The sequence below is a fragment of the Prionailurus bengalensis genome, chromosome F2 (genome assembly GCF_016509475.1).
Source record: "Prionailurus bengalensis isolate Pbe53 chromosome F2, Fcat_Pben_1.1_paternal_pri, whole genome shotgun sequence".
NCBI classification, from domain to species: Eukaryota; Metazoa; Chordata; class Mammalia; order Carnivora; family Felidae; genus Prionailurus; species Prionailurus bengalensis.
In genome coordinates this window covers 14421734-14448986 of record NC_057353.1, presented here as the reverse complement: position 1 = coordinate 14448986, position 27253 = coordinate 14421734, and the positions used below count along the sequence as shown (strand labels likewise).

Below are 27253 nucleotides of genomic sequence, written 5' to 3'. Positions count from 1 at the left end.
AAGACCTACCCAGCTAAACTGTCATGTCTAAGAGAAGCTCTGAAGCTGGCGAGGAAAAACATTTCTCCCCCGAAACGCCTTTCATTTATTTTATTTTTTAAAGTTAGTACAAGAGATAATGCAGCACATTTGTGTAATTTCATCCTGAAGCTCGGCTCTTGAGGGAAGGGCTCTCAGATCTCATGCACGCATGTCTGGCTTCTCATCCCACCCACTTCAGGGGAAACTCTCAGGCTTCTCTTGTGAAATATGCTTGAGAGGTGATCCTGAGCATTGGCAGAGGAAGGCAATATTGATAATCTAGACCTGTGTGTGCGCATACAAACACACACATGCATGCACGCACACACACACACACACACACACACACACACACAGAGCTTGGAAGCTTCTCTGTTCATTTTCATTTGCTTCATGGGTCAGAATATTCTGATATTGTTCTCATCCCACATCACCTTATCCCATCTCTTTTATTCCTCCAAGAATAGTCTGAGGTCTTCCAAGTTGGTGTGTTACCTTCTCAGTAAGGAAACAGGAAAAATCCGCTAAAATACAGACATCCTCTGACACTGCCTCCCCCGCCCCTGTCGCCCCTGCAGGAGCACATGCGCAGTGCACACATAATTATCTGCCCCACCTTACAACGGAATTGAGGCGGTTTCATGGGCCTTTGCTGGTGCTAAGGCCCAGCAGGTTTGGAAACTGGAAGCTGAAGGAAAAATAAAAGCTGGGTATGCAGAGGAGCCAGAAGGAATTATTGCCTTTTCCTGGATCGGACCTAGAGAGAACATTCACTTACGTGATTTCCTCGCTCCAGGGTTGTAAAAAGTACCCCTAAAATGGGGAGGTAGGAGAAGGGAAAGAAAAGGTTAAAGAAAAATGGACAACCATAAAAAGATTTACAATTTACTTTTGAAATAAATCAGCAAAGGGAGGCCCAATCTGCCATTTGCTCTGAGGGCTCTGGGATCCCACACTGAATAATGTGCCATGGCCCATTTTGATCGGCACTGAAATTAACAATCAGCCAGCCACTTTATGAAATATTATCTTTGTTAGCTTTACCACTAACAAAAATACACTTCCAATTTTTCACATCCACACACTACATCTATTAAAGCAATCTGGGAAATTAGTTTGAGATAAACTGTACAGCAATTTTATTCATAGCTTCCCTGTATCTCACACTGTTAATCTGCATCACAGCTCACTAAATAGTGCCTAATGTTTATTGCATTTAACTGAATGTATACGATTCTGAGGGTACGCCAGGGACCGATTATCATAATTATACATGTTTCTATGGTAACCCACAAGTCTATCAGTTTTGATTCATTATATTGTTATACCTTCTAGCACTTTCTAATTATTAGGTGCCCATAAAAAGTCTCAGTCTTGCTGTTACTATAGAAATGAGCTATAGACAGGCCTCAATTGTTAACCCTTAAAGGACCAAAATATATAGACTCAGACAGCTGGCAGCTATTCACATAACTGAATAGCTAACAATTTTATCTATAACTTAAATTCATAATTGTTTTGCTGTTATTAATTTCTGAAAATATTTCACTTAGACAACTCTTGAATAATGATCTCAGATTTTATAAAATTGTCCTGAGTTTCCCTATCCATGATGTATACCTTCAGGTGTGGTAAAAGATACAAAAACACTAATGCAACACTGAACTGGTAGCACAAAGTGCAAAATCAAGTCTTTCAAGACGGATTTCTTATTTCGTAGGTAAAGAACACAGTTGTTGGTGTAAACATAGAATTATATGTTAAGGAATAACATGGATAAATCAGAATATAATGGCAAAAACTCAAATGCACTGAGAGTCTTTAAATCAAGCATCTAAAATTGCTTCCCAGCAATATGGCTATTTAGGTATAATTTAATATTGCTACTTAAATTGCAATTTGTAATTTAATATTTTCATTTTACTTTTTCTTCTATAGTCACTAACAGAATCCTGTGAAAATTGAAAGGGACTGAGCAGTTTCATTGTCTCTCTAACCCTCCTGCTATTATAGTTTTCAATTAGAAGTGCCTTTTAATTTAGATCAGGAAAGCTCTCCTAAAGTGACAGCTCGCCCTTCACACTGCATATCTATTTATTTCGGAAGTCAACACACCATTCAATAACCTGAGAACAGCCCTGATTGCTATGCTAATAGTATTCAGAAATATGTCGACACCGATCGAAACAAGTAAACTAAGGCTAATTCATAAAGTGAATAATAAAAGGCAGAGGGAAGCCTTTCATACCTTCTACTACTTCAGCTGGAATCCTAAGCTTACAAATTTAATTTTTTCCCCTCCCTTAGGGAAATGAACACTATATGATAACCAAACTGAAATTAGATTTTACCTAATATTACAGCCTTGCCTATTTGACGCGGCTTGTTTTATTATATAAAGCTGCAGTGGGAAGCAGCGGAGACAATGACCGTGGATGTTAATGCTTGTGTGATCTAGGAGATGCTTGCTTCAGCTGCAGCTTTCTTCAGCTAAGAGCTAAATGCATTTTGCTTTTTGAGGTGGGGGGAGGAGAGGGAAAGCCATAAGAATTTTAAATGTATGCCCACATTAAAAAACAACAGCACATGTTGGGTAACCATTTTCTTCATATTACAAGCCCAAACCACCAATGTCCATAGGAGCTCCTCACCAATTAGGCATAAATCAGATTGTATAAGCAACAAAAGATATGGTCATTTGCATGTTGAAGTTCGAACTCTTTTCATAAAACAGAGAACCAACCAAAGCCTTTTGTTCCCAATTCTTGCATTGCCATTAGCATCAGAGAATAATAGATTTACCACTAAACAGAAAATTAAAGTAGATTAAGAGTAAATTAAATCAGATAGTTTAAAAACTCCATTCATCAGTACATGCATATATTACCCCATGTATGTATATAGTCTGAAATTGATTATATCTAATTCACATTAAAATACGTCTCCTCCTACATCTGGATATTGATTATCCAGAATAATTGAACTGTATCTGAGTACTATTTTCACTTGCCATAGAAATTAAACTAACCTTTAATAATAAATATCTTATTTTTCATTTTGTTCATGCTTTCATTCCCATGATAATCAATTAGTTACTCCATCTAATTCACTAGTGCACTCCCAAAATCTACAGATCTTTTTCATTCATTTTAAACTAAGCAAATATATACATACCTTGAAAAAATCTAACAAAATATATAAATATAATGTGACTCTTTCTAGATGAGTCAAAAGAATCTATGAGAAAAACATGATACAAAGGCCAAGATTTCATATACTTGATTAATAAGATTTAAGAGCAACAATAAAACTTCTGAAAGTGACCATAATCTGGTGTGTGCTTTTTGAGAACACCTAAAGATCACTGCTAAGTTTGTGAATCCTGGGGCGGGGGGGGGGGGGGCGGTGAGATGGGGGTCAGATACCGAGGTCACCAGGGTGATTAGGCAAAGAACACAGAGAAAGTAAGTCGTTCAAGCAGCAAGCACATTACCACCTGGGATGTCATTTATTTCCCAGAGATAGAGTTGAGTTAGGTCGCTGCATGGTAAAACCATGAATTAATTATATTCTGCCCACCCCCAGTGAGCATAAAGTGCTCAAATTTTCTTTTTGGGTGATAGGGAGAAAGATGACTTATCATTCACGGTTGGATGTTAAAATCCCAGAGGAGAGAGCCAATAAAAGCAGCTCCTAGTGACAAAAATCCAGGAGCTGTACCGTCACTATCCATCAAACTGAAATGTTTTAGGATTCATATTTATTTGCACCACTTTGCCACAGAGGAAAATGTCTAGTCAACTAGAGATTGTATAAATTCTTGAGTTTTTGATGCTTAACAGAAAAGTGAAAAGACATTAGCGGGTTGTGATTTCCTTCAGCAGAGAACGGGTTCATTTGGACAAGGCTGGCCAGTGGTGAAGGGAGGCTCACAGCCCCACGCAGTGAGCCTCAGGCATTGTTCCCAGCCCCAAGTGTCAGCTCCCCAGTACAGCACCCGCCACGCTCTTGACAGAGGGCCGGGCCAGCCTCCCCTCCTTGAAGTGTCAAGGGTGAAGCAGAAAGATAACGTTGCTTTTGTGGGGTTTTATTCAGGGGCCCTGGGGCAGCGGATCGTTTTCCAGTTTAATTATGAAAAATCAGAAAAGGAAATAGATGGCTTGCTCCCAGATTAGGAAATAGCCAGGAAGAGTAACAGAGTGGGGCTAGATAAAAGAAAATGAATTCTGATCCAAGGGAAGGAAGACGTTCTGGGGAGAAAAGTGTAGGAAGAGAAAGAAGAACAGGAGAGACTCTGCTAAGCAGCTGCCACAGGCAAACAGTACTCACCCACCTTATTCATTCTAATACGCTTCTTTGCTGATTTTCTTTTATGTGCACTTAACTTGGGTAAATGTGTGGCTTGTAACTGTCAATTGCCTACAGAAGCGCTACGGTATATAATTGTCAATGCCTATAATGCCTATAGAAGCACCACAGTTCCAGGCAGGACTGGGCTACAAAAACAAAGTGATAAGGGAGTTTCTTCTACAGGATATAAAATGTGATCTCTACAGAAGAGAAGATCAAAGTATTTTAATGTTTATTTTTCTCTGGGCCTGTGTGTTATTTGAGTAAAATACTATCTTGCTTATATTTGAGGAACACAAAAAAATTCAAATACTTTAGCTTCTCCTATTTAGGCCATGTAAAGAAAGAATATCGTTCCCTCTCTCTCTCTCTCTCTCTCTCTCATTTTCTCTTGTTTTTCTCTCTTTCCCTGTCTCCCTCTCTCTAGCTCTCTCACTCTTTCTTTTATTTTATCAGTGCACCAGCAGAACACTCATTATTATTCACTCAGGAAAACAGTTATTTCAAGAGGCTAATCAGCAATACTCACCATTTATGTTTAGTTGTTACGCTACTTGGAGTTTAAAAATGAAAAATCACCAGGATCAACAAATATTTGTTTGATTCTCACTGTCTGGCTAATAGAGAGAACTCCTTGGATAATCTACCTAGAGCATATCTGGGCTCACATGTGTTCCCCACCAACAAGCGATTTACATTTCATTCCACGGGCAAGATACATATACTAAACCATTAAATATATCAGGTGCCTCCGGAAAACCAGCGTGTCAGTGAGTAAGTGCTCTGTGACTCAGGTAAGGCTGGGGTGGTTAGTGAGGATTGGGACTACCAGGGACTTGAACCTGGACTACAGTGAAGGGTGGCTAGGGATCATGGATGGGAGACGCAGAAATATAGTTGACAAAGCTGGAAAATAGGATCTCTTGAAGTGGGTACTCTATGAAGGTGAAGAAAAAGCAGAGAGAGTAGAGAATATTAAGTGATTGGTTAATCAGTATGAGTATTTGTGTTGTAATAGAAAATCATTAACAATGGTTTTGAATGGAAGATAATAGATTGTGTTCTCAGGAAGAAAAACTTGAAAATCATGTCCCAGAAGACTAAAATGAGCAAAGGTTTTGGCTAAAAAAAAAAAAAAAAAAACAATTAGACGCTCTTATCCTTCTACAAACAGGAGTTTTACAAAAAAGTATTCATTGGAAGATGAAAAAGAAATGAACATTATGAAAGAGATATAAGATATACACATTATGTGAGGAGAGGAAGAGATAAAGGGTGAGTCCAAGCAACCAAAGCAAAGAAACCAAGAGAACGTTGATGCACTGGTGAGCATAGGTTTAGGGGTAAGAGAGCCAGCTTGGTGGTTCACACATTGTTAGACGCCATGAGGAAGCCCCGCAGGCAGTAGGATTTTGGTTCAGAAAATTATAGTAAGAAAGAGGTCATTAATTTTCACTCTCATGATCATGCATAGAGTTACTGTTTTGTGTTTCAAATAGACCAGTAGGCAAACTGATATGGATGAAAAGAAGAAACTGAACAGCACATGTGATACAAAATTTAACATCATAGGAATGAATAAAAGCTATAAGAAGATGTGGAGAGAGAAAAGTAAATAAATAAGAATTGAATCTTATGATTTCAGTATCTGTGAACAAAGAAATAAAGAAATAAAATAAGGGAAGAGAGGAAGTAGGAGGAGTCACAAAGAAAAAGGAGAACAAAGACAATAAGACATCAAGAAGAGTGAAAAATACAAGAACTTAAGGTGGTGTCAAGACCGGGAGACGTTTTAGTGACATCAAATTGTGTCTGTGTGTGTGTGTGTGTAAAATAAGAGAAAACCAAATATATCTGGAGGCACAACAGGGGGCACTCATGAAAACGGATAAATTAAATGTTCCACAGCAAGAAGCATTAGTCGATGCCCCCAGAAGCGAAGGCATAAGAGGCAATGTTTAGAGAGTCCCAAGAGGACTTTAGACCTGGAAAAGCTGGGGTGTGTGTGTGTGTGTGTGTGGCGAAGGGTCAGGGGAGAGGGTGTATTCTGAAAAGGAAAGAAGAGAAAATAGGTGATGGTCCAGGGATATTCTGAGGTTTAAAGAGAATATATACATGGGGATGTAAGTAGGGAAGAAGAAATACATGCCATATGGTCTCAAACTAGAAACAAATGGGTGGGTAAACCAGGCAGGGTTAATAGAACCAACTGAATGAGGTCAAAAAGTACAATTAATATTGAAGAGCAAAGGGGCAGGGACCCAGTGTTGCTATTGTGAACAATAGCCACCTGGATTTTTACTGCTAAGCAGAGCTTTCATCTGAAACTCTTGGAAGCCTACCAAGTGGGAACAGCGAGACAAACAAAACTGTCAGCAAAAAAGGACCATCTCAGTTCAATTAGACATATATTTCTTGAGCATTGATTACATGCCAGGCATGGTATTAGCTATTAGCAGGAAAAATTTTTAATGGTGTCCTAGGACCTAGAAGCTTGCAAAAAAAAAAAAAAGGAAAATAAAATGTGTGCTAGTTTCCTAAAACTGTAAAAATGAGCGTCCTCTGACCAGGATGACTCAGGATGACGTGCAGCTAGATTCAGATGATACCTCCATTCTTTTCCATATTTGCTGATATGAAGTCCGCGTTTCCAGCAAAGAAAATGAAACAAAATTGAACATTGAGGATTGGACAAACTAAGACGATACTACTAATAATACTGTGGCACCACTACAAGCCAAGAAGAAGACAAGTGGGCCCGTTATTGCCCAACTTCCCTCCCTTATCAATTCCAAAGCTGTCGGTGTCCTTGAGATCTGCACCAGGCACGAACAGGGAACACAGCGAAACAATGCCCGACAATAGTTACATACTAAATGACCACTCTGGGAGGAATGTCATCTCATTTAAACTTCACATCTTTGTGAAGCAGGTGTTATCATCCCATTTTATAGGTAGGGACACTAAAGCTAAAAGACAATATGTAACTGCCAAGCCAAGGAGACTAAAAGAGTAGGTGAGCAATCACTGATTCAAACATAGCTGCATCTTTTGTCAAAGCCTGTTTTTTTCCCCTTTGCTAATGACACTCAATGATGTGAAGAACATCATCACGTAAGAATTGAATCAGAATGTCTGTGTGCTGCACAGCCTTCCTGGGTGATACTAACCAGCCGTCACCTCTGAGAACCACTTTTCTCCATCGAGCTGCACGCCTCAGGAGTCTCCCCATAGATGCGGAAAGTGCAGGTCTCTACACCTCACTCAATGGCCGTCACCCCAGGTACTTTTCGGGCCTGCTGGATGTTGGCACCGTGAGTCCCCATCACCAGTCCCATTACGTCCTCTCGCACCGTGAACTGGAAGGCTGCCACCAGCTGCTTACTTGTCTCTAGGTGTTTGGTAGCTTCTTTGTTGCAGGACATGAGTAGCAGTTTAGTCCGCAGGCTTAGAAAATGCATGTCACCCAGCAGGGACGACGGCTTCACCAGGGCCTCTGTGGTTGAGAGAATGAAGAGCGCACTATTTGTGATGTTGAGAAAGATGCAGTTCCGTCCCAGTGCTGTCTTGAACTCTTTATGGGCGTTTTCATTTGAGCAGGCCTCTCTGAGATCCTCAGGCACGGCCATGGTCACCTTGAAGAAGCTGCCTTTGGTTGCAAGAGGATTGGGATTGACTGGCCGGAGCCGCTCCAGGGTGACAATCTCATTGTAAGTGGCACTACAGGCAGCATATTCGATGACATAGAAATCTCCCTTCATCATCCTCACCATGGCCAGCCACCAGCCCCAAGGTTCCTGCTCCTTGGGTGGAGAATAAACCTCAACCTCATCCACTTCTGTGATCTCTTTATTATAGTCAGCTGGAGGCAGTAGCCAGACATCCCCAAAGGGAATCTCTCACTCTGCCAGTTGTTTTCAAAGAAGATGGTGACAGAAGCTTCGTGGACATCGTTCACAAAGCCCTTGTAGAAGGCCCCATTGGACCGCGCACATTGACGGGCAGTGCGGGCTCCATGTTCCCCCCCGGAGGCCAGTCCACCCATGGGGCACCCCGTCTCCTCCAACTGCCCCGGCTTAGGTTGCAGCAGTGGTCTAAGTCCAGGCCAGGGCCTGGCCCCGGGCATCTCCGGGGGGGGGGGGGGGTGGGGGCAGGAGCCAGAGGGGGAGCCGCGGGGTCAGGAGCCAGGCAGGCACCACGGCAGCCTTGCCACATCCAACCAGCAAGGGGCGGGGGCCAGTCTGCTCACCTTCCACCACCACAACCTTGGTCTCCCCCACTGTGAGGGAAAAACCTGCCCTTGCGGCGGCCTTCATCACCTCAGTTACTGCTGAATATATATCTGAATATATATCTGAATATATGAGTATATATAGGAATATATATATGAACATTTATGAGTATATATGTGAACATAAATATGAATATATATGAAAATATATACATGAATATATATACATGAATATATATGTGTATATATAAAAATTTTTTTTTCAACGTTTATTTATTTTTGGGACAGAGAGAGACAGAGCATGAACGGGGGAGGGGCAGAGAGAGAGGGAGACACAGAATCGGAAACAGGCTCCAGGCTCTGAGCCATCAGCCCAGAGCCTGACGCGGGGCTCGAACTCCCGGACCGCGAGATCGTGACCTGGCTGAAGTCGGACGTTTAACCGACTGCGCCACCCAGGCGCCCCTATATGTGTATATATATATACATGAATACATACAAATGAATATAACACATGAATATATACACATGAATATACATATGAATATATATACATAAATATATATACATAAATATATATATGAATACATATGAACATATATATGAATATATATGAATAATACATGAATAATATATGAATCTATATATGAATGTGTATATATGAATATATATGGATATACATATTCATATATATATGAATATAGGAATATACATATATAAATATATATGAATATATATGAAAATATATATGTATATATGTAGGAGTATATATATGAATATATATAAAAATATGTAGGGGTATATATATGAATATATATTAATTATATGAAAATATATGAATATATATGAACATGTATGAAGATATATGAATATATATATGAAAGTATATATGAATATATGTGAATGTATATATGAATGTATACGAATATATATGAATATATATGAATGTATATATGAATATATATGTGAATGTATATGAATGTATATATGAATATATATATGAATGTATATATGAATATATATATGAATGCATATATGAATATATATGAAAATATGAATATATGTGAATATATATGAATACATATGGATATATATGAACATATATGTGAATATATATGAATATATATGAATATATATGAACATATATGTATATATATGAATATATATGAATATATACATATATAAATACATATTAACATATAATTTCATATATATGCATATATATGCATATATATAAGAATATATGTTCATATATATATGCATATATATGAATATATACGTATATATGAATATATATGAATATATATGTGAATATATATGAATATGTATGTGAATATATGTGTATATATATGAATATATGTATATATGAATACATATATGAAAATATATATATGAATGTATATGAGTGTAAAATGAAAAAGACATGTAAAAGACATGAATATATATATATGAATATATATATAGTAAGATGAATATATATACTAAGAAAAAGGTAACAGATGTTAATAAGTAGAGCCAAGATTTGAATCCAGCCATTCAATTCTGGGTTCGGTTTTCTTTCTGCTCCTTATAGTCATATCTCTGTATCTATACACACTATTTATGTATCTTCAAAACCAAGGAAAGCGGGTGTTTTTAGACAAGAGGAGGTCGAATGCCAATGATAGCTCTCTGCATCTGGAAACACCAAAAGGGGCTAAGGATTTCAGCCCTGGTGATGGGGAATAGGGAAGACAGCTGCTCATAAACAATGGAGCTCCAAAGAAGAGGTCTATTTTATGTGAGAGTTTGCCCTCTCTCGGTGTAAACTGATTCTAATATGGTAAAAGCCATTTCATTTTTAAGTCCTTTATTGAGATATAATTTTAATGTCATATAATTCACACATTTAAAATGTACATTTCAATGGTTTTAGTATATTCATAGATATGTGCAAACATCACCACAGCCAATTTTGGAACATTTCCATCCTCTCCAAAGAAATGCTATAACAATACCTGTCTATCCTCCAACCCCTCCAGCCCTAAGCAAACACTAATCTACTTTGTATCTCTATAGAGATGGTTATTCTGGACATTTCATTTAAATGGAATCATAAGATGTAGCCTTTTGTGACTGCCTTCTTTCACTTAGCACAATAGTTTCAAGGCTCATCCATGCTGTGGAAGACATCAGGTAGCCCTTCTTTTTTTATGACTGAATAATATTCCAATGCATGGATATACTACATTTTGTTTATTTGTTCATTAGTTGATGGACATCTGGATTGTTTCCATCTTTAGGCTACTACTGAATAAGGTTGCCATAAACATTTGTGTACAAGTTTTTGTGTAGACAGATATTTCCTTTTCTCTTGGGAATATACCTGGGAGTAGAATTTCTAGGTCATATGATAACTCTTTATTAACTATTTTATGAATTGCCAGAATGTCTTCCAAAGTGTTTGCATCATTTTAAATTTCTGTAAACAACATATGTAGGTTCTGATTTCTACACATCCTCACCAACACTTGTTATCTGACATTTTTTTTTAAGTCTAACCATCTTGGTGGGTGTGAAGTGATTTCTCATTGCCATTTTGACTTGTAATTCCCTTATTACTAATGCTGTCAAGCATCTCTTTATGTGTTTATTGGCCATTTTTGTACCTTCTTTGGAGAAATATCTAGTCAAGTCCTTCGCCCACTATTAATTGGGCTATTTTTTTTACCGAGTTGTAGAGTTGTTTATCTATTCTACATACAAGTCTAGTATTAGATGTATGATTTGCAAATATTTTCTCCCATTTTTTGGATTGCCTTTGCATTTTGTTGATAGTGTCCTTTGAGGCACAAATGTTTTTCACTTGGGTGTTGTCCAATTTATCTTTTTGTTTTCTGTTGTTGTTCATGGTCTTAGTGCCATATCTAGGAGTTCATCAACAAATCCAAAGTCATGAATATTCTAATATTTTTATAGTTTTGGCTCTTACATTTGACTTTTTGATCTATTGTGAATTAATTTTTGTATATGGTGTGAGGTAAGGGTCCAATTTCATTCTTTCTCATGCGGCTATCCATTTGTTCAAAAAATTATTTTTGGTCACTCAATGGTTTTCGTGTCTTTGTTGAAAATCAGTTGACCATGGACACATGGGTTATTTCTGTACTCTCTCAACTCTTCCATTGATTTATGTGTCTGGCCTTGTAACAGCACTATCTTGATTAATGTTGCTTTGTAGTCAAGTTTTGAAATCAGAAAGTGAGAGTCCTTTAATTGTACTCATTTTCAAGATTGTTATAGCTGCTTTGAATGTCTTATAATTCTACATACATTTTAGAATCAGCTTGCCAATTTCTACAAAGAAGCCAGTTGGGATTCTAACAGAGATTGCACTGTATCTATAAATCAATTTAGGGAGCATTGCCATCTTAACAATATTAAATTTTCTGATCCATAAGCCGCCTCTAATACCGTAAAAGACATTTCTTACTATTGCTTTGTTTGCCTTTGTTCAGTGTATTTTCACTTCATTGGTCATGTGTAAAGGGGCATATACGAGGGAAATAGAGAATGAAAGCACATTGGTATGGACAAGGAACCATAATTAAGGAATAGAACATGGTTCCTGTGAATATATCCAGGTAGAACAGTTCCCTGCAAGGTCAATCTTTTGTGTTTAAGGGTAAATCTTAGAGGCATTCCATCCCAGAGCCTCATTTGGGGTCATCTCTTTCTTCCACATGCTGCAGCCCCTGGGCTCCCTTCCTTTTTATTGCTGTGGCTGCCATGGCAACAGTTCATATGGGCTGAAAAAGAAAAGATGAGGCCTCTCTGGAGCCATCATTAGTGCTACTCTGGCCAGCAGGGGTGCCAGGAAGAGCAGCCACTCCCACCTTCTATTTGTAACTATCCACACCCACCCCCAAGGAGGCTGAGGAACCGGGACTAACTGAAAGGTGGCGCGTGTACTTAAAGAGATCGTGAACTCACAGGAGAGGTTTTTAAGAGTTTGGGAGGATTTCACTAAGAATTCGTGTCAGAACAAAATTAATGAGTGATTACCTAGATAGGAAAATTGAAACTTTCTAATTCTCACTGCACAATATGATCTTTCCAGAAATCAGAGATCTTCTTATTTTTATTTACTGATTTGTGCCACACAGGTTTAATCTTTACCTTTCCTGCTCTTGAAAGATTCACACACGTTAGCTTCTCTTCTCTTTATGCACAGTGCACTGAACATCCTAGGGAACCAATAAATGTTTATTAAGTTGAATTCAAATGCCTGGTCTCTAGACGCTGAAGCAAATTCTATTTCCAGTTAGCATATAGCAATGGGTCACCCACCAACGCTTTCCTAGCACCGTAGTATGAATTTCAAGGGAACACGGAGTTGTTATTTTACAATTCCATTTCATGTATGCACCAGAATATTTTAGCTCACACACATGGGCAGGCGAGCAGCTATTAAATTAAAACGTGCTGCCAAATACACTTTAAAAGAACTGTGGAGAACAAGGTAATGGCCTCCTCTCACCTTCCCAGAATAGCATCGTGTGGATAGTCACGGATTTATATTTCTGGATTTGTATTATGTAGAATAATTTGCAAGTCTCTGGCTTGTGAGCTTGAAATCTCCAGATCTTTGATGCCTATGACCAGCAGTTTTTACCTTTGCAAATCCTTTGGTATGCGACCAATGCTGCATGATACACATAGTTGACTAAATATTTATCAAATATTCATACAGTTACTCAGCGGATTAATTATTGAACAAGCTTCCACTGAACTATCTTTCTTTTTGCTACAGCTAATTCTCTGTTGCTCAGTTGACATATGTTCTGGGGAAGCAGGGAAATAGCCAACTCAGCAAGTTTTATTTCTTTCAAGGTTATGCATTTAAGTGTGGGAAAGCAAGACACACATGAAAGCCCACAACACTGATTTGGCTTGCTTAAAAGATTGTTTAAAGATATGCATGAACTTCCTAATGGGTTTGTTGGGTTTTTTTTCTTTTTCAACAAATTTAATTTTTAAAGTAATCTTTAATTACCTACTAACTGACACAGAAAGGGAATTCTTTAAGTAGGTAAAAATAATTATCAATTTCATGGTGACTTATTACAAAATATCGTCCTGTGCATTTTCATTTATTTTTCCACAGGAAACCCAACACAGCTTCTGTATTCCCATTTTACAGAGGAGACAGATGAGGTCCTGAGTCATCCATTGATTTTTCCAAATTCACACAGCTAATAAGTGGCCAAATAGGCACTGGAACTTGTGTTCTGTTTGATCCAGTGGATCATGGTTATGTATATCAAAGGGAAAAACTAGAAATAGTTGCCATTTTGATAAATAGGTCTTTAATTTACTTTAATGTTAGCAATCCTTTTCATCATTCTCTGTATTCAGAATTGGAATTATACTATGCACAATTCTTCTCTTGTTCTTGATAGGCTATAGCAGAAAGAAGTTACTGTTTCCTTAAACTAGAGATGAAAGAAGGGAGGCGAGAGCCCTGAGATCTTTGGCTGCTCACAGAGCAGCTGCACTAGAGCGTCAGGAAAGGTAGAAACATGATGAGCAGGTCGTTGGTGATGAAGTGTTCACGTCATCTCCGCCAGTCAGTCATCAAAACATTGGTAACGTTAGTGAGGATTATTGAAATAAGAAGGCAGGTGGGGAACCAACTTGGGTCACCAGCCAAGTATCGCTTAGTATTAAATAAGACTCTTTGTTGTATCTTTAACCTCGAATTTGCACTCCTTGGGAGAATTGTCAATTCCTTTATGGAGTTTGATTTCCATTTTCAGTAAGATCTAGGTGATTTATCTCCTTCAGGGAAAAGTAGATCTCAAGCTACCATGTATCATGAATCTCAGTATTTCTATATTCAGATCCAATGTAGTATTCTCATTTCCACTCCTTTTAATCAGGTCATCAAGTTTTGTTTTTGCTTTTGTTCTTGTTTTCCATTTAACATTCTCAACAAAACTCTATAGTGTACTTGTAAATGTTACATTTCTTGACTTGTCTCTGACATTATCCTAATCTACCCATTTTGGCAGTCTGCTTAAAATCTTAAAATTGGAATTTAAACAACATTCTTGACATCGTAGAAAAAAAATGTATTGAAATAAAACACTTGAACATGCTTTTAAATTATCTTTAGGTGAAGAAATGTTTAAAAGCAAACTATTTTCTATGCATGTGATAATTCACATCTATTACAAATAAGTCAGGACTTCAAGGGTACTGACCAATCACTGATTTCTAATGTATTATTTCACATAAATAATAATACAAGTTACAGCATTATCAGCAGATGCATTCATGTTGTAAAACGCGGATGGTATATTTAATTAGTTGTAAGTAATACAAATGCTTGACATAAACTCTTCAGACTTCAGATGTGGAGATGTTTTGGGATAAGCTTTGAAATCCACTGGCATACGCCATTCTTTCATTCAAGACAAATATGTGGGCGAATCAGCGGGAGTCCATTCTGGCTTCCAGAGAGTGCCCTGGAGCTGTCCACAGGAAGGTGCTGGAAAAGGCAGCCGCAGATGGTCCAGGTACACAATTATTTCAGCCCGAAATGCAGGAGAATAATCACTCATGTTAGAGTATTGCTACAGTGTACATGACCTGGAAACCGCCTCATGAAGGTTGCAGGGCCACTTCCAATTTCCTTTGATAATTATTTTTAAAAAGATGATTTCTCCAAAGAATAAGGAGAAAATTCAAATAAGACAGGAATCATTTATGTAGTATCACAGATATACGTGACATCCCTAAAAGGTACCTGGCTGAATTGCTAAATAACTGGTATTTTATCCAAGAATCTTTAAAGTTCTTTATGAAAGGATGCAAGTTCAGACTCCATGGATTTTCCTAGTATTTCCAACTCCATATTGGAAAATCAAACGTCATTTTAAAAATCAGTTATTTACCCCCAGTAGAATTGCCCTCCTAGTAAACTGAAAGGGAAGGGGACAAAAGGATTTGTAGTTTTAGCAATATACAAGGACTGACTTTCAGATCCATGGTAAAGGTCAGGTGTAATATTCAAAAACAAATTAAAAGGCAGCCATTCTATTGGACTCAGAAGATTCCAGCAAGCGTTGGGCACCCATGGGCATTGGTTCAAAATGTGTTTATTGTGATCACACCCCAGATGATGCTGCAAGCACTATTAAGGACCCTATTCACCACCATCCTTCTTGCATTATGTATGCAGTTATTGTTTTGCATTATGCACTATCTAAAATGATACAAAAACATTTTGCTGAAAAATAAACCACTGGTTTTATGCTTAACACCAGGATTACAAAATGTGATGTCATGAATTATTCATATCATTCGATTTAATGTAATCATTTTCTCCCTAGCGCTAAGCCTCTGTGAATGGTGCCCTATGCAGCCACTGTTTTGAAGAACTTAATACTAGGGGGAGAAACACCTGGCATTAACTGACAGTGAATTAGGCTCATTGTCACTTTGGAAAAAAAATTGCAATTTAATCTTTGATCTTCTGTACATCCTAATTCCAAGGAGCATTTATCAACACCACAAAATAAACCAAGCTTAGGAATTTATAGAAATATTGACCTCGACATTTAGGCATAGACATATATAAAAGTACACACGTACGTTTGGAATTTGAACTATAGAATGTCATTCATCTTTGTTTCTTTCAAAGCAATGATGGAGTATATTTTGAGTGTGTTTACGCTAATATCAAATAGATTTTAATACACATTTATAATTTATTTAGATCAAATCTTTCAAAGAAGTACTGACCTTAGGACAAAGCATGTTGAGAAAGATAAATACATCGATGCAACTTAGCCTACAGATTAAAGTAATTTATCTTCAAGGCAGTCTTCCCCCACCCCCCCAAAAAAAACAAAAACAAGAGTAAACCAAGAGTACAGAGTGCTTCTGGATGCTTGAAACTCCATAGAGAAAGGACAGACATTGGCTTAAAACTGGTAGGAACAACTTTTGAAAATCAGAATCCCCTTCTGGTAGCTTATCTTTGACTTTTAATCCATGCTTTAATATGGTAAAGTTATTCCAAATGTTTCCATTACCCTTAAATTAGAAGATGCTTCATTCTGGGATTGAATATAGAATCGTGTTACAGTGAGAAGAGTAGAGATCCAGCAAACCTGATTCCTAATTCCAGCCTCTTTTCCTGTCCAACTCCTGAGCTTCTATACGTGATAATATCACCGGCCCTACCACTCTCAGAATGGGGTAGGGACACCCAAATGACATAATATGAGGGAAAACACATGAGATGATTCACAGATATGAGGAGTTACTATTTAAAACCAAAAATGCCTATAATTTGTACATATTTGCAATCTACAGAAGTGTTCAAGTGCACAAGTAAAGGTATTTTATAGGTATCAAAAATAAAGTAAGAAAGGTTTGTAACAAAGCAATTCACGTACTAAGAAAAAAGAATGCCATAGCAATTTAAGGACTAAATAGTACACAAATCTATATGGAATAACTTACCCATATAATTAGCAAAAGGAAGAAAAGTTTGTATGTAGTGTCAGGAAAGATCTCAATTACTATTCCAGAACAATTGTTATCTCTCACGGCACCTAGCATAGCATCTTGCACAGTTGGTACTCGGCCACTGTTGGCCTGATTGATAATGAAGACAGTCACCGTGGTCAATCCAACAGTAATTGAACGTCCGTTTTTTTATAAGGTCAGTGTAAAATCTGTCAACTGCTCCACTGTGATAACAAATGCCTGGAAAACTTAAAACTCAGCCTTTACCAAATAAGAACAAATCAGCAATGTTCACTACTGCCCCAAACAGCAATGGGGTGTTTCAGGGGTGCAGGGAGGTAGTAAGGGAGGCAGAACAGTGAATGGCAAACATTCCTTAAGCTAATGGCTTGTTCAAGTTGCTTCCACAATATAGTCTTTTTTCTACCTAATAGCCTAGGTAAAGAAAAAATTCCCCTTTCCCCTAAATACAAATTTTTAGGCATTTCGTCTATTAATCTTAGAAGCCTACTTCAACTAGTCTCATTAACACCGCGAACTGGGCCAGAAGAAACCATGTCACATTTTAAGAGCTGCCTTCCTTTCATTTCAAGAGCACTTTGACCTTCTCCAGGAGTCACATCATATACTCCTATCATGGTTCTCACTGCTCCCCGGGGCGGCTGCCTGGTCTCCCGAGAGCCCGTCTCGGCACAGGGTGGTCTTCAGTGACAGTCTGCACAGGAAGCCTCTGGGGTCGGCTTTTCATTTGCTCACTCACACACTCACTCACAGTTTTGAAAAAAAATTATCATGTATTCAAATCCAAAAAATGTTTGTGCTTAAAAAAAAAAATCTGGAGAACTGAGAACCAAGCCAGTGCTTTAAGCCTCTCGGTGCAGCTACAGCCTAATTACTGCCTGCTGCGTGGCGCAGTTAAACACAATCAGTCAGAAAGCCTTAAAGATACAATATCCCTTTTCACAAACTGTCTGCTTGTCAATTCCAAGTCACCCCCCTGCTTTAAATCAACCAACCACAGAGCTGTTATGAACAGCAACTGATTTTCCATGCAGTGCTGCAAAACAAAATCACACCGTATCCTATTTTTAATGGCCACAGTTTTTCAACTGCATAACAAGAGTTAGCTGGCACTGCTGAGCTGAACAGTATCCAAAAAATGGGTTCAAGTAGAAATAGCATGGAACCCTTGAAGTGAACAAGTACAGACCCAATTACAAGTGCATTGTGATGCTCAGTACCAATTACATCCAAATAACAGTGGAGCAAATTTCCCCTTAATAGTTATACTGTAGACATCAACTTCTTTTATTTTTGTTCCTCCGGGATATAGCTTGATACTTAAAAAGTGGGGGGGGGGGGCCGGGAGGCTGAATCATAAATATTGTTTTATTAGCATACAGTTTATTTATGCACAAAGGCTTTTCTATGGTGTCAGCTTCTAGGGACATGGTACCTCGGTCATCACAGAGAGATGTTCTTCTTTCCATAGAGTTCATGGTTTGTCAGCAATTTCACCTGGGAAAATCAGGTTTTCTTCCTTGTGTATTGCGCATTAGAAACCATCTTTCGTCAAACAATATCCTTTGTAATTATTTGAGCCTTAGGGATAGAAACAGGCAGTACCAGGGATTTTTTTTTTTTCTTTTTAAAGGAAACCTAGCCCCTTCTCCAAAGAGGCGGGTAAAATTAGGCATTCCATGAATTGAGGGAGCTGCCACTTGGGCCCCTGGGGGCTGACATATGACAGGTTCCTTAATAGCTAGAAGAAGAAAGAAAGAGAAATGGGAAAACAAATGAGCTGAATGGAAGTTGAAGAGATGGAAAAGAAGGTACGTACAACAAATTGATCCTTAAAGCCCGGAGCCAAGATAAGGGAAAAGGAGAGGCAAGGGAGACCACATTAAACAAAGCAAACAAGAAAATGTAGCTATAAAATATGTGTTGTGCTTTGTTGACTATCAGAGAGTCACAGAAACAAGGGCTCTTCAATGTTAGCCTGTTCTAACCTTGGACCACATACTATGCCAGCAGTCACCCTTGCTCTGCTGGAACATTCTGCCACAGACAGGCAGCTTTCATTTGTTCCTTGGGTATTAACTTCACTTTCAATTTCTTCCAGGCCAGTATGGGCACTATAGTAGTAACAGAATGCCACATCTTTTCAAGGCTGGCCACTGAGGCTTGAGGAAACTAGCAAGAGAAATTAATGATGTCTCTAGGGCTTTATCAACATGCTTCAGAGGATGGGAGTACAATGTGAGCAAATGGATCTTTCTTTATTTGCCCCTTGATTCTACCCACTTTCTCTTTATCTGGAACCATGAGCTAGAGCGCGTGGTCCAATATTTCCCGCCAGCTTGGTATCCTTTGCTGTTTCCTCTTTTCCAGTCCAGCGTGAGCTTCATCCTGAAACAAAATCAAGCAAACTATATTTTTTTGTGGTGTCCAGTAATATTTAAGTTCTTTAAAAGCTTTCAGTTAGAATAAAAGATAAGCAAGAGACATGCCACAAATTACAAGTAAGTGTTAGGAAACTACCAAGCCATCTGACCCTCTCATTTTAGAGATGAGGAAACTGAGAACTCAGAGGAAGGTGATTGTAGAATACATTTATCGTCAGCAGGCAGGGAGTCAATAGCCACGACACCTGGCACTGATTCCGAGACTCGTGGTAGCAGTGGGAATGCTATTTATTGTACATAGTGACTCACAAATCTAGGTTATGTGAACTATAAAAAGCCTGACTCAGAGCTCCAGAGAGTAAGGAGCTAATACTACTGAAATATAGGACACAGATTGCAGTATTAGGATGCTTGTAGGATTATTTTTCAAGGCAGCATTATCCAAAGCAGCACTGAATATAGTTATACACCCACTAATGAATATGTGTCAAATTTCATAACATAAACCAAGATAACATTTAATGACAATCAGCATATATACTTCACGGGCATTTTTGGCGAGAGGGAGGGGGCTGAGACAGGGGTGGCGGGGAGCCAGGTTCAGGGAAAGGAGGTTGGGCCATCAGAGGGAGCGGGCCTGGAGGAGGCCAGTAAAGGCAGGAGCACCTGAGGTCCCACGCCCACTGGCAACCTAGGACGAGGATCAGGTCTTTGTCAATCTCTGCCTACTGTCTCCTTTACCCCAAGGGAATTGGAAGACTACCCGAGGAAAAAGGGTATCAACCTTTCCACTGCCCAACGCAGACATCACCCAAAAATGTTAAGTCAGGTTTACCTTCAGGATCTTTGAATGATTTCAGTCCTTCCTGCCTTGGCTCAGATTTCCCCAACCTCTGTCAATAGCTGACATTCCTTTAGCCACTGAGAACTAACATGACCTAAAATGCAAATGCTTGGCTGAGGTAATGGTTAATCAGTGAAGTAAAAAAATAGACCGATCCATCCAATGGAAAAGACTGATGTGTGATCTTTTCCCGTTTTGACTGAGGAGAGAATCTGCAAACAGAAGGAGGATACTGGCAACCTCAGGCGAAGGAAAGAAGAAATAAGTTTTAAAGAAGAGGGAGCTGAAGACACAGAAAGAAAACTTCAGCGACATCGCAACACACAGCGGGGGCGTGGAAAGAGGCTTAGCATCAAGTGTATTTTAATCTGCAGCTAAGAAAATGGAGTTTTATCCTCAAATGATTTAGGAAGATTTTTGCGGGGGTGTTTGGTAGATGTTATTGGGAGTTTTATTGTTTGTTGCTTCTGTTGTTTTTAACATCGCTTGCTTCCTATAAAGAAATTTTTCCCCCAGGGAATCTTATCCCTGTAACTATATTGACTTAATTCTGAACCACCAGTGCAATTAAAAGACGGTTCTAATTAATAGGCAATAGAATGGTTGTATGTAAAAGATTTAAGCAGTTTATGCTTGGTGCACTAAACGAATCCGAACAAAGTCACAAAAGGCATCAGAGCCCCATTAGAATTTATCAACTGAGATGCTTGGAATATTTTTCACACTGGATAGTCACTGAGCCACCCAGTGACTCTTTGCAATCGGGATTGTACTAAGAGGGAAAAAAAGAAAAAAAGGTCACCGTGTTTTTCTGTACCCGTGGCAGTAAAATGGCTTCTCATTTCAGCCGAGACGTGGGAACCACCACAGCCAAGCACCCTTACTGCGGGAAAACTACTTCTGACCCGCCTTAGAGAAACCTGACAGAATCACTGTGTCCAATGTTCTCACAGGCAGCTGGGCTGAGTGGGTCAGATTTTGGCCTTTGGGGTCAGTCTCCCTGGCCTCCAGCCTGGTTCTGACCGCGTCTGAAATGTGGAAACGTGGGTGGGTAACTACTCTCCCTGCTTCAATGTCCTCATATGTAAAGCGAGCCCTCCTTCTAAGGCTGTGGTGAAGATTGCTTGAGTTAATTCAGATAAAGCACCCAGAATGTTGCCTTGAAGTCCAGGGAGCACCAGATGAATTCTGTATATGGCTATTATCTAGGTCCCTCGTTGCAAATCTGTGATGGTCGGGGTGCCTGGGTGGCTCGGTTGGTTAAGCGACTCTTGATTTCTGCTCAGGTCATGATCTCATGGTTCATGGGCTCAAGCCTCATGTTGAGCTCTGTGCTGACAGCATGGAGTCTGCTGGGGATTTGATCTCTCTCTCTCTCCCTGCCCTCTCCCTCTCTCCCTGCCCCTCCCTTGCTCAAGCTCTGTCTCTCAAAAATAAATAAACATTTAAAAATAATAATAATAATCTCTCAGGGTTCCTGGGGGGCTCAGTCAGTTAGGCGTCTGACTTTGGCTCAGGTCATGGTCTCTTGGTTCATGGGTTCGAGCCCCACATCTGTCTCTGTGCTGACAGCTCAGAGCCTGGAACCTTCTCTGGATTCTGTGTATCCCTCTCTGTCTGCCCCACCGCTTGCTAATACTCTGTCTCTGTCTTTCTCTCAAAACTAAATACACATAAAGAGAAGAAAAAAAACATGAATCCGTGATGGTATTGTAGAGAAACCGCAAAACCAAGTATATCCCATATTTCTTATGATTATTTTGTCCAGTGGATCTCATAATGCATGGTCAGGGTTTGAAGGGAAGAAGTCTGGAACTCTTGTCTCCCAAATAAATACTGTTCTGCAATGTAATGTTGTACAAACCATCATGATTCCACATTCTCTTTTGTTAATGCCAAGATTTTTGAGCACTGGAAACCAAAGGATGACCTCTGGTTATTCACAGAGGCTAAACACTGTAAATATTGTGCTGTTGTTGTCACTTACTTTTTTTGAAAATTATGTTCTTGATATTCTTACTCCCCCATATGAGAAAAAGTATTACCTAGGAATGAAACCATTTAACTCCCTACCTATCATAGAACATCTTGGAAAAGTAGCAGATTGGGAGTTCTGGGCCTTGCTTGAGACTAAGAGTAAGAAGTTAAGGAGTAAGGAGTTAAGATGGGTGGTCACTTTGCTAGTCTTGTTGACTGCCTGGCTTCTGAGCTCTCTGCTCATGTTTAGAGAATCCTCCATTATTTAGCACAATGTGGAATTCTCCAAGCCGCAGAATGCATGGCACACTGGCCACACCCACAGCTTGAATGGGAGGGATCGGGTAGCTGCCATGCAGTATCCAGGCAGTGGTGGCTGTTTCTGGGGGGCAGCTCCACGTTCCCAGTTCTGTGCTATCAGAAGTAAAGCTCAGCGTCCAGTGCCCAGTGGCAGTGGTCTCTCCACCAATCTCCATCTTGAAATATGACTTTGACCTCCATTCCCGACTGTATAAACTCTAAGCCTAGTTCTCTGACTGCCGAAGATTTTGTAAGTTGCCTTTTATCTTTTTAATAAATTTCTTTTTTCCATACATCAGGCACGGTGGCTAAGAACACTGACTGACTGATACAGTGGTCACATTGGGGTTTTGATGAACCAGACATTTTCATACGTCTTAAAAAGTACGATTGAAGTAAAATAACCTAAACAAAGCTCCCTGGACTCTTCCTGATCAGGGCACATCTGGAAATTGCATTAATTTCTGAGTACCAGGTAGTAGAATAGATATTATCAAAGTAGAACTTGACCCCAGTGTGGCAATGCTAGGATAACAGTGCTGGAAAATCTACAGATAAGCAAGGTACTGAAGCTACTTCTCCAGACTGCTGCTTCTAGGCCCAAATAACACAAAATAACTGAAGGTTTCCATAACCCAGTATGATCCTCGTAAGTGCTACCTTTCCTGAAGTAACTGTGCTTGGGGATTTCAGCATGGCTTAACAGTTCAGATTAGATTGCATCTAAGATTCCTTCCCTCTATAAGATGTTATTCATGCACTGGAAGACCTAAGTTGCAAAACACTGTCTATTGTCCATCAACAATGACTTGTAATCAACAGTACCGCTGACAGAGAATATTTTTGACACCACAGGTAAAATGTCATATGCGTTCACCAATTTTTCTTTCTTTGTTTTGCAAAGTTATGGATGGACTACAGTCAACACCTAGTAAGAACTCAATCAATGCTTCACTCCACTGAACTGAACTATGTCCACGGCTCCATTCAGCTAAGGACACCTTTTCCAATTTCTCAGCTTATCACCCTCACTGGATCCTGGACTGTGTTCACCTTCTTCCTAACCCTAAGTTCATTGGCATTGCTTTAATCACTCAGTCTTCTTGTTCTGTTCCCTGCAGACAAGCTCATTTCAGCTTCATTCTGACCCTAGATCACCAGTTTTGTCTTTGCCAACTTTGTTTTCTTCCTTTTCAATCCATCTGCTCCAACAAGCCGGTAGTCTCCTATGGCTGCCCAATTACCTTTCTCAGGATAGAGGCTCAGGAAATGTTTGAGGGAATAAATGAATAATTCACTACGTCATAATGACTTTTTAAAAAACCCATTGGCTTAAGAAAAAAAAAAGTTTGTCATATTTCCTGTAAGCCCGTATTTTAAACTCTCCTTTAAAAAGAAAAAAAGACTCTTAATGGAGCACCCGAGCGGCTCAGTTGGTTAAACATCTGACTTTGGCTCAGGTCATGATCTCACAGTTCGTGAGTTTAAGCCCCCCATTGAGCCCCCATCGAGCCCCAAGTCAATGTGTTGGTCTCTGTGATGACAGTATGGAGCCTTGAAATTCTCTCTCTCTCCCTTTCTCTCTGACCCTTCCCCACTCATGCTTTCTCTCTCTCTCTCTCAAAATAAATAAATAAATTTTTTAAAAATTAAAAATTAAGAGCCTTCAAACATTATTTACGTGTGTACATATTTTTATTCTTGGTCAAAGAACTTGTTTAGAAATAAGGCTTGAGAGGCTGTGGTAAACATTTTATAAACTTTGAAAACTATAGCTCATTTTCAAAGCTGTTGCTCATATTGGAATATTCCTAAAATTGTGTGATATAATAGTGATAATTAGCATGGCTGTATGCAAAGCTCACAAATAAATGCCTCTTTTTATAACACTAAATAAATGTTGAGGACCGTGCCCTTTATTTAGCAAAATAGGGACACTTGGACCTCATATACAAAGGTACTGGTAATAAGAGATTTGATTTGAGACTTTCCCCGTTTTCTCTGGCCTCCTGGAAGGACTGGTTACGTGATGCGTAAATCTTTCATTTTAAACATTCCGTCACAACATTTGCAAAAATGATGCTACTTCTGCTTTCCTCACAACTGCCCAGTTGTTTGATAGGATGCAAAGAGCAGAATTCATCAAAAAGATGACAGCAGGTAGCCATTAAAAATTTCAGCCACTAAAAAAGCATTTCTATTAATTTTTATCTTCCTTTAAATATTAATGAATAGTTCCAGTGATAATTAGCAATTTTCTCTAATTACAGAAAATTGGCACTTCACAAATAACAAACTCTGATATTATCTAGTATTGTGCCAGTTTTCCTATTAATTTGGAAATTCAGCAATTATCACCAGAACTATGTAGGTTAAAGTGTGTCAGATTCTAGATAAACAACTTAAAATACGCAGCAATATGAGGTTCAATGTCGAGGAAGTTCAATGTTGGCATTTAAAGAAAAAATAATGTTAGTGACCACCACTTGCTATGGCAGCATAATGGAAAGGCTTTACTAGTTTTGTTTCATTTCAACCTGGCCTCTGCGGATGACACTGGTTGCAGGACCTGGATAGCTTGCCTCATTATCAAGTTGGAGAAGATAAAACAAAAATGCAAATTCTCAAATCGGAAAACAGTACATACAAAATGTGAGCAAAGTCACACAAGGCATCAGAGCCCCATTAGAATTTTAGATGTTAAGCGGATGCTATTATTAATTTTCTCCTAAACCCAACAACATTTAGGAAGACAGAAAATCTTCAGTACCTTTGCTGGGTGAGAAACGGACACATTCATGTATTTATCGATTCCTCACATGCAAACACCTCACGTAACACAAACCCATCTGTATATGAATTGTGTTCGTAAGGACCACCTTGATGTTAAGAAGTCAGGAGTTGGAGGAATGCGTTATATCTCAGTTCACTTTGGAAGAGCTCATTTAATGCTGACCAGTCACAAGCCCATAATGAACTGTGGTAACAGCAGGAATCATAAGATTGACTATTATTTTTTCATTTTCATGTGTGTCAGGATTACTCCGAACACATTGTCACTTAGTTTTATTGAAACAGATCCTCATACAAGTTCAACAGCAAAAAGCAAATGCTTGACTAGGCCTTTCAGAAGTCTTTCCCGAACTCAGCAGTTCTGAGACCAAAATTCAGGCTGCATTTGCATGTCACCAAAATAACTGGTTTCTGAAATGTAGAAAATTCAGTCAACTGAATCAATCCACAGGAAGCGTAATCAGTTTGACAGATATTTTTTCATTACGTTGATATGTGGTATGTTGGTTGCTCAATTTCTTCAAAAGGAAAAGGAGGTAAGGTGATGAGGATGGTAGGATTTCTATTATAAGATAAATAAGACTAGTTTCCAACGATGTCATCCAGAAATTAAGAACAGATTAAAAAATAAAACTATGCCTATATTGAAAAATATTGTAATTAATTCTCCACCATCATGGAGGGAAGACAAAAGAGGAAATGGACTCAAATTCCAATAAAAGACCTTGGAGTCGAATGAAAACAAAATCTTCCTGCCTTTGGGGGTTAGGAAACAAATGTATTAGGGTGAGATTGTAGAAAATGCACTCTTCTGTGATATTGTTTGCAGCCCACCAGAATTTAGAGGTGTGGGAGATGATTTTGTCTACCATTCTTGTAGGAGTAAAAGGAAACCACAATGGTTCTCCATTTTCCTCAGACCAAGTCCAAACTAAGGTTATAACACCACCTAACCCATTCAATGTCCCTCCCACAGCTCCTGCAGCCCCTCCCACACTTCCTACCACTCCACGGATTCCCTAGTTATTCCTACTATTACACCTTCACCGAAGGGTGGCCCTCATCTCTTTTCTCTACTTCAGCAAATCTTGCCACGTTTCAGCCTCCCTGCTAAAGTTATATAGGATACATAAAGCAATGCTTTATTCAGTTGGAAAGTCCAGCTGAACATTATTTCTCTGTTTATCTGCATCCTATCAGTATGTATAGTTCTATTTCGAATCCCACATCTTTCTTGAAACTTTTTTCTAATAACTGCAGACAACCGTGACTTTTCCTCTTTGATAATCTCGTAATAGCACGTGCATTGTACCATATACTTTGACACATGAATTTCATGTTAGAATTTTATTATTTCACTAACTAGTGCCATTTTCTAATTAAATTAGTCCATGAAACACGTGTCCTTAATAAGATTACAATGTCCTTGAAAGCAAGAACACATCTCACCTTTTTTGTGTGTGTCATCCACAGAGACTAACGAGCACTTAACAGAAGCTTATGGTTTAGACCAAGGCTCTCATCTCTGACTAGCTGCAATTCCAGGCCTTTATCACCGACCAGCTAGGTTGGATTACACAAGTTACTAAGGCTCATCTACAAAAGGGATATTATAATTTCTACCTCACTTATTTGTTAAGAGGACCGAATAAAATAATCTTTGGAAATTTTTATGCTCACTGGAATATGGTGTATATTAGAAAGCTATTATCATTTTAAAATATATATGTCTTACGTTATCACTTACATTTACACTATAAATATTTATGGTCCTATCTGAAAGCAGAGGACTCAACCTGAAGCTTTTTTTTT

The 27253-nt window shown here is 38.8% G+C and overlaps 1 long non-coding RNA gene across 1 annotated transcript; it reads right to left on the bottom strand.

Moving 5' to 3' along the window:
* Nucleotides 1-14740: 14740 nt before the first annotated feature.
* LOC122495457 lies at nt 14741-20694 on the bottom strand. The gene is made up of 2 exons (XR_006300466.1): nt 20363-20694; nt 14741-19531 (listed from the first exon to the last, which is right to left on the bottom strand). It is a non-coding gene; the product is annotated as an uncharacterized LOC122495457 (long non-coding RNA).
* Between the last annotated feature and the right edge of the window lie 6559 nt (nt 20695-27253).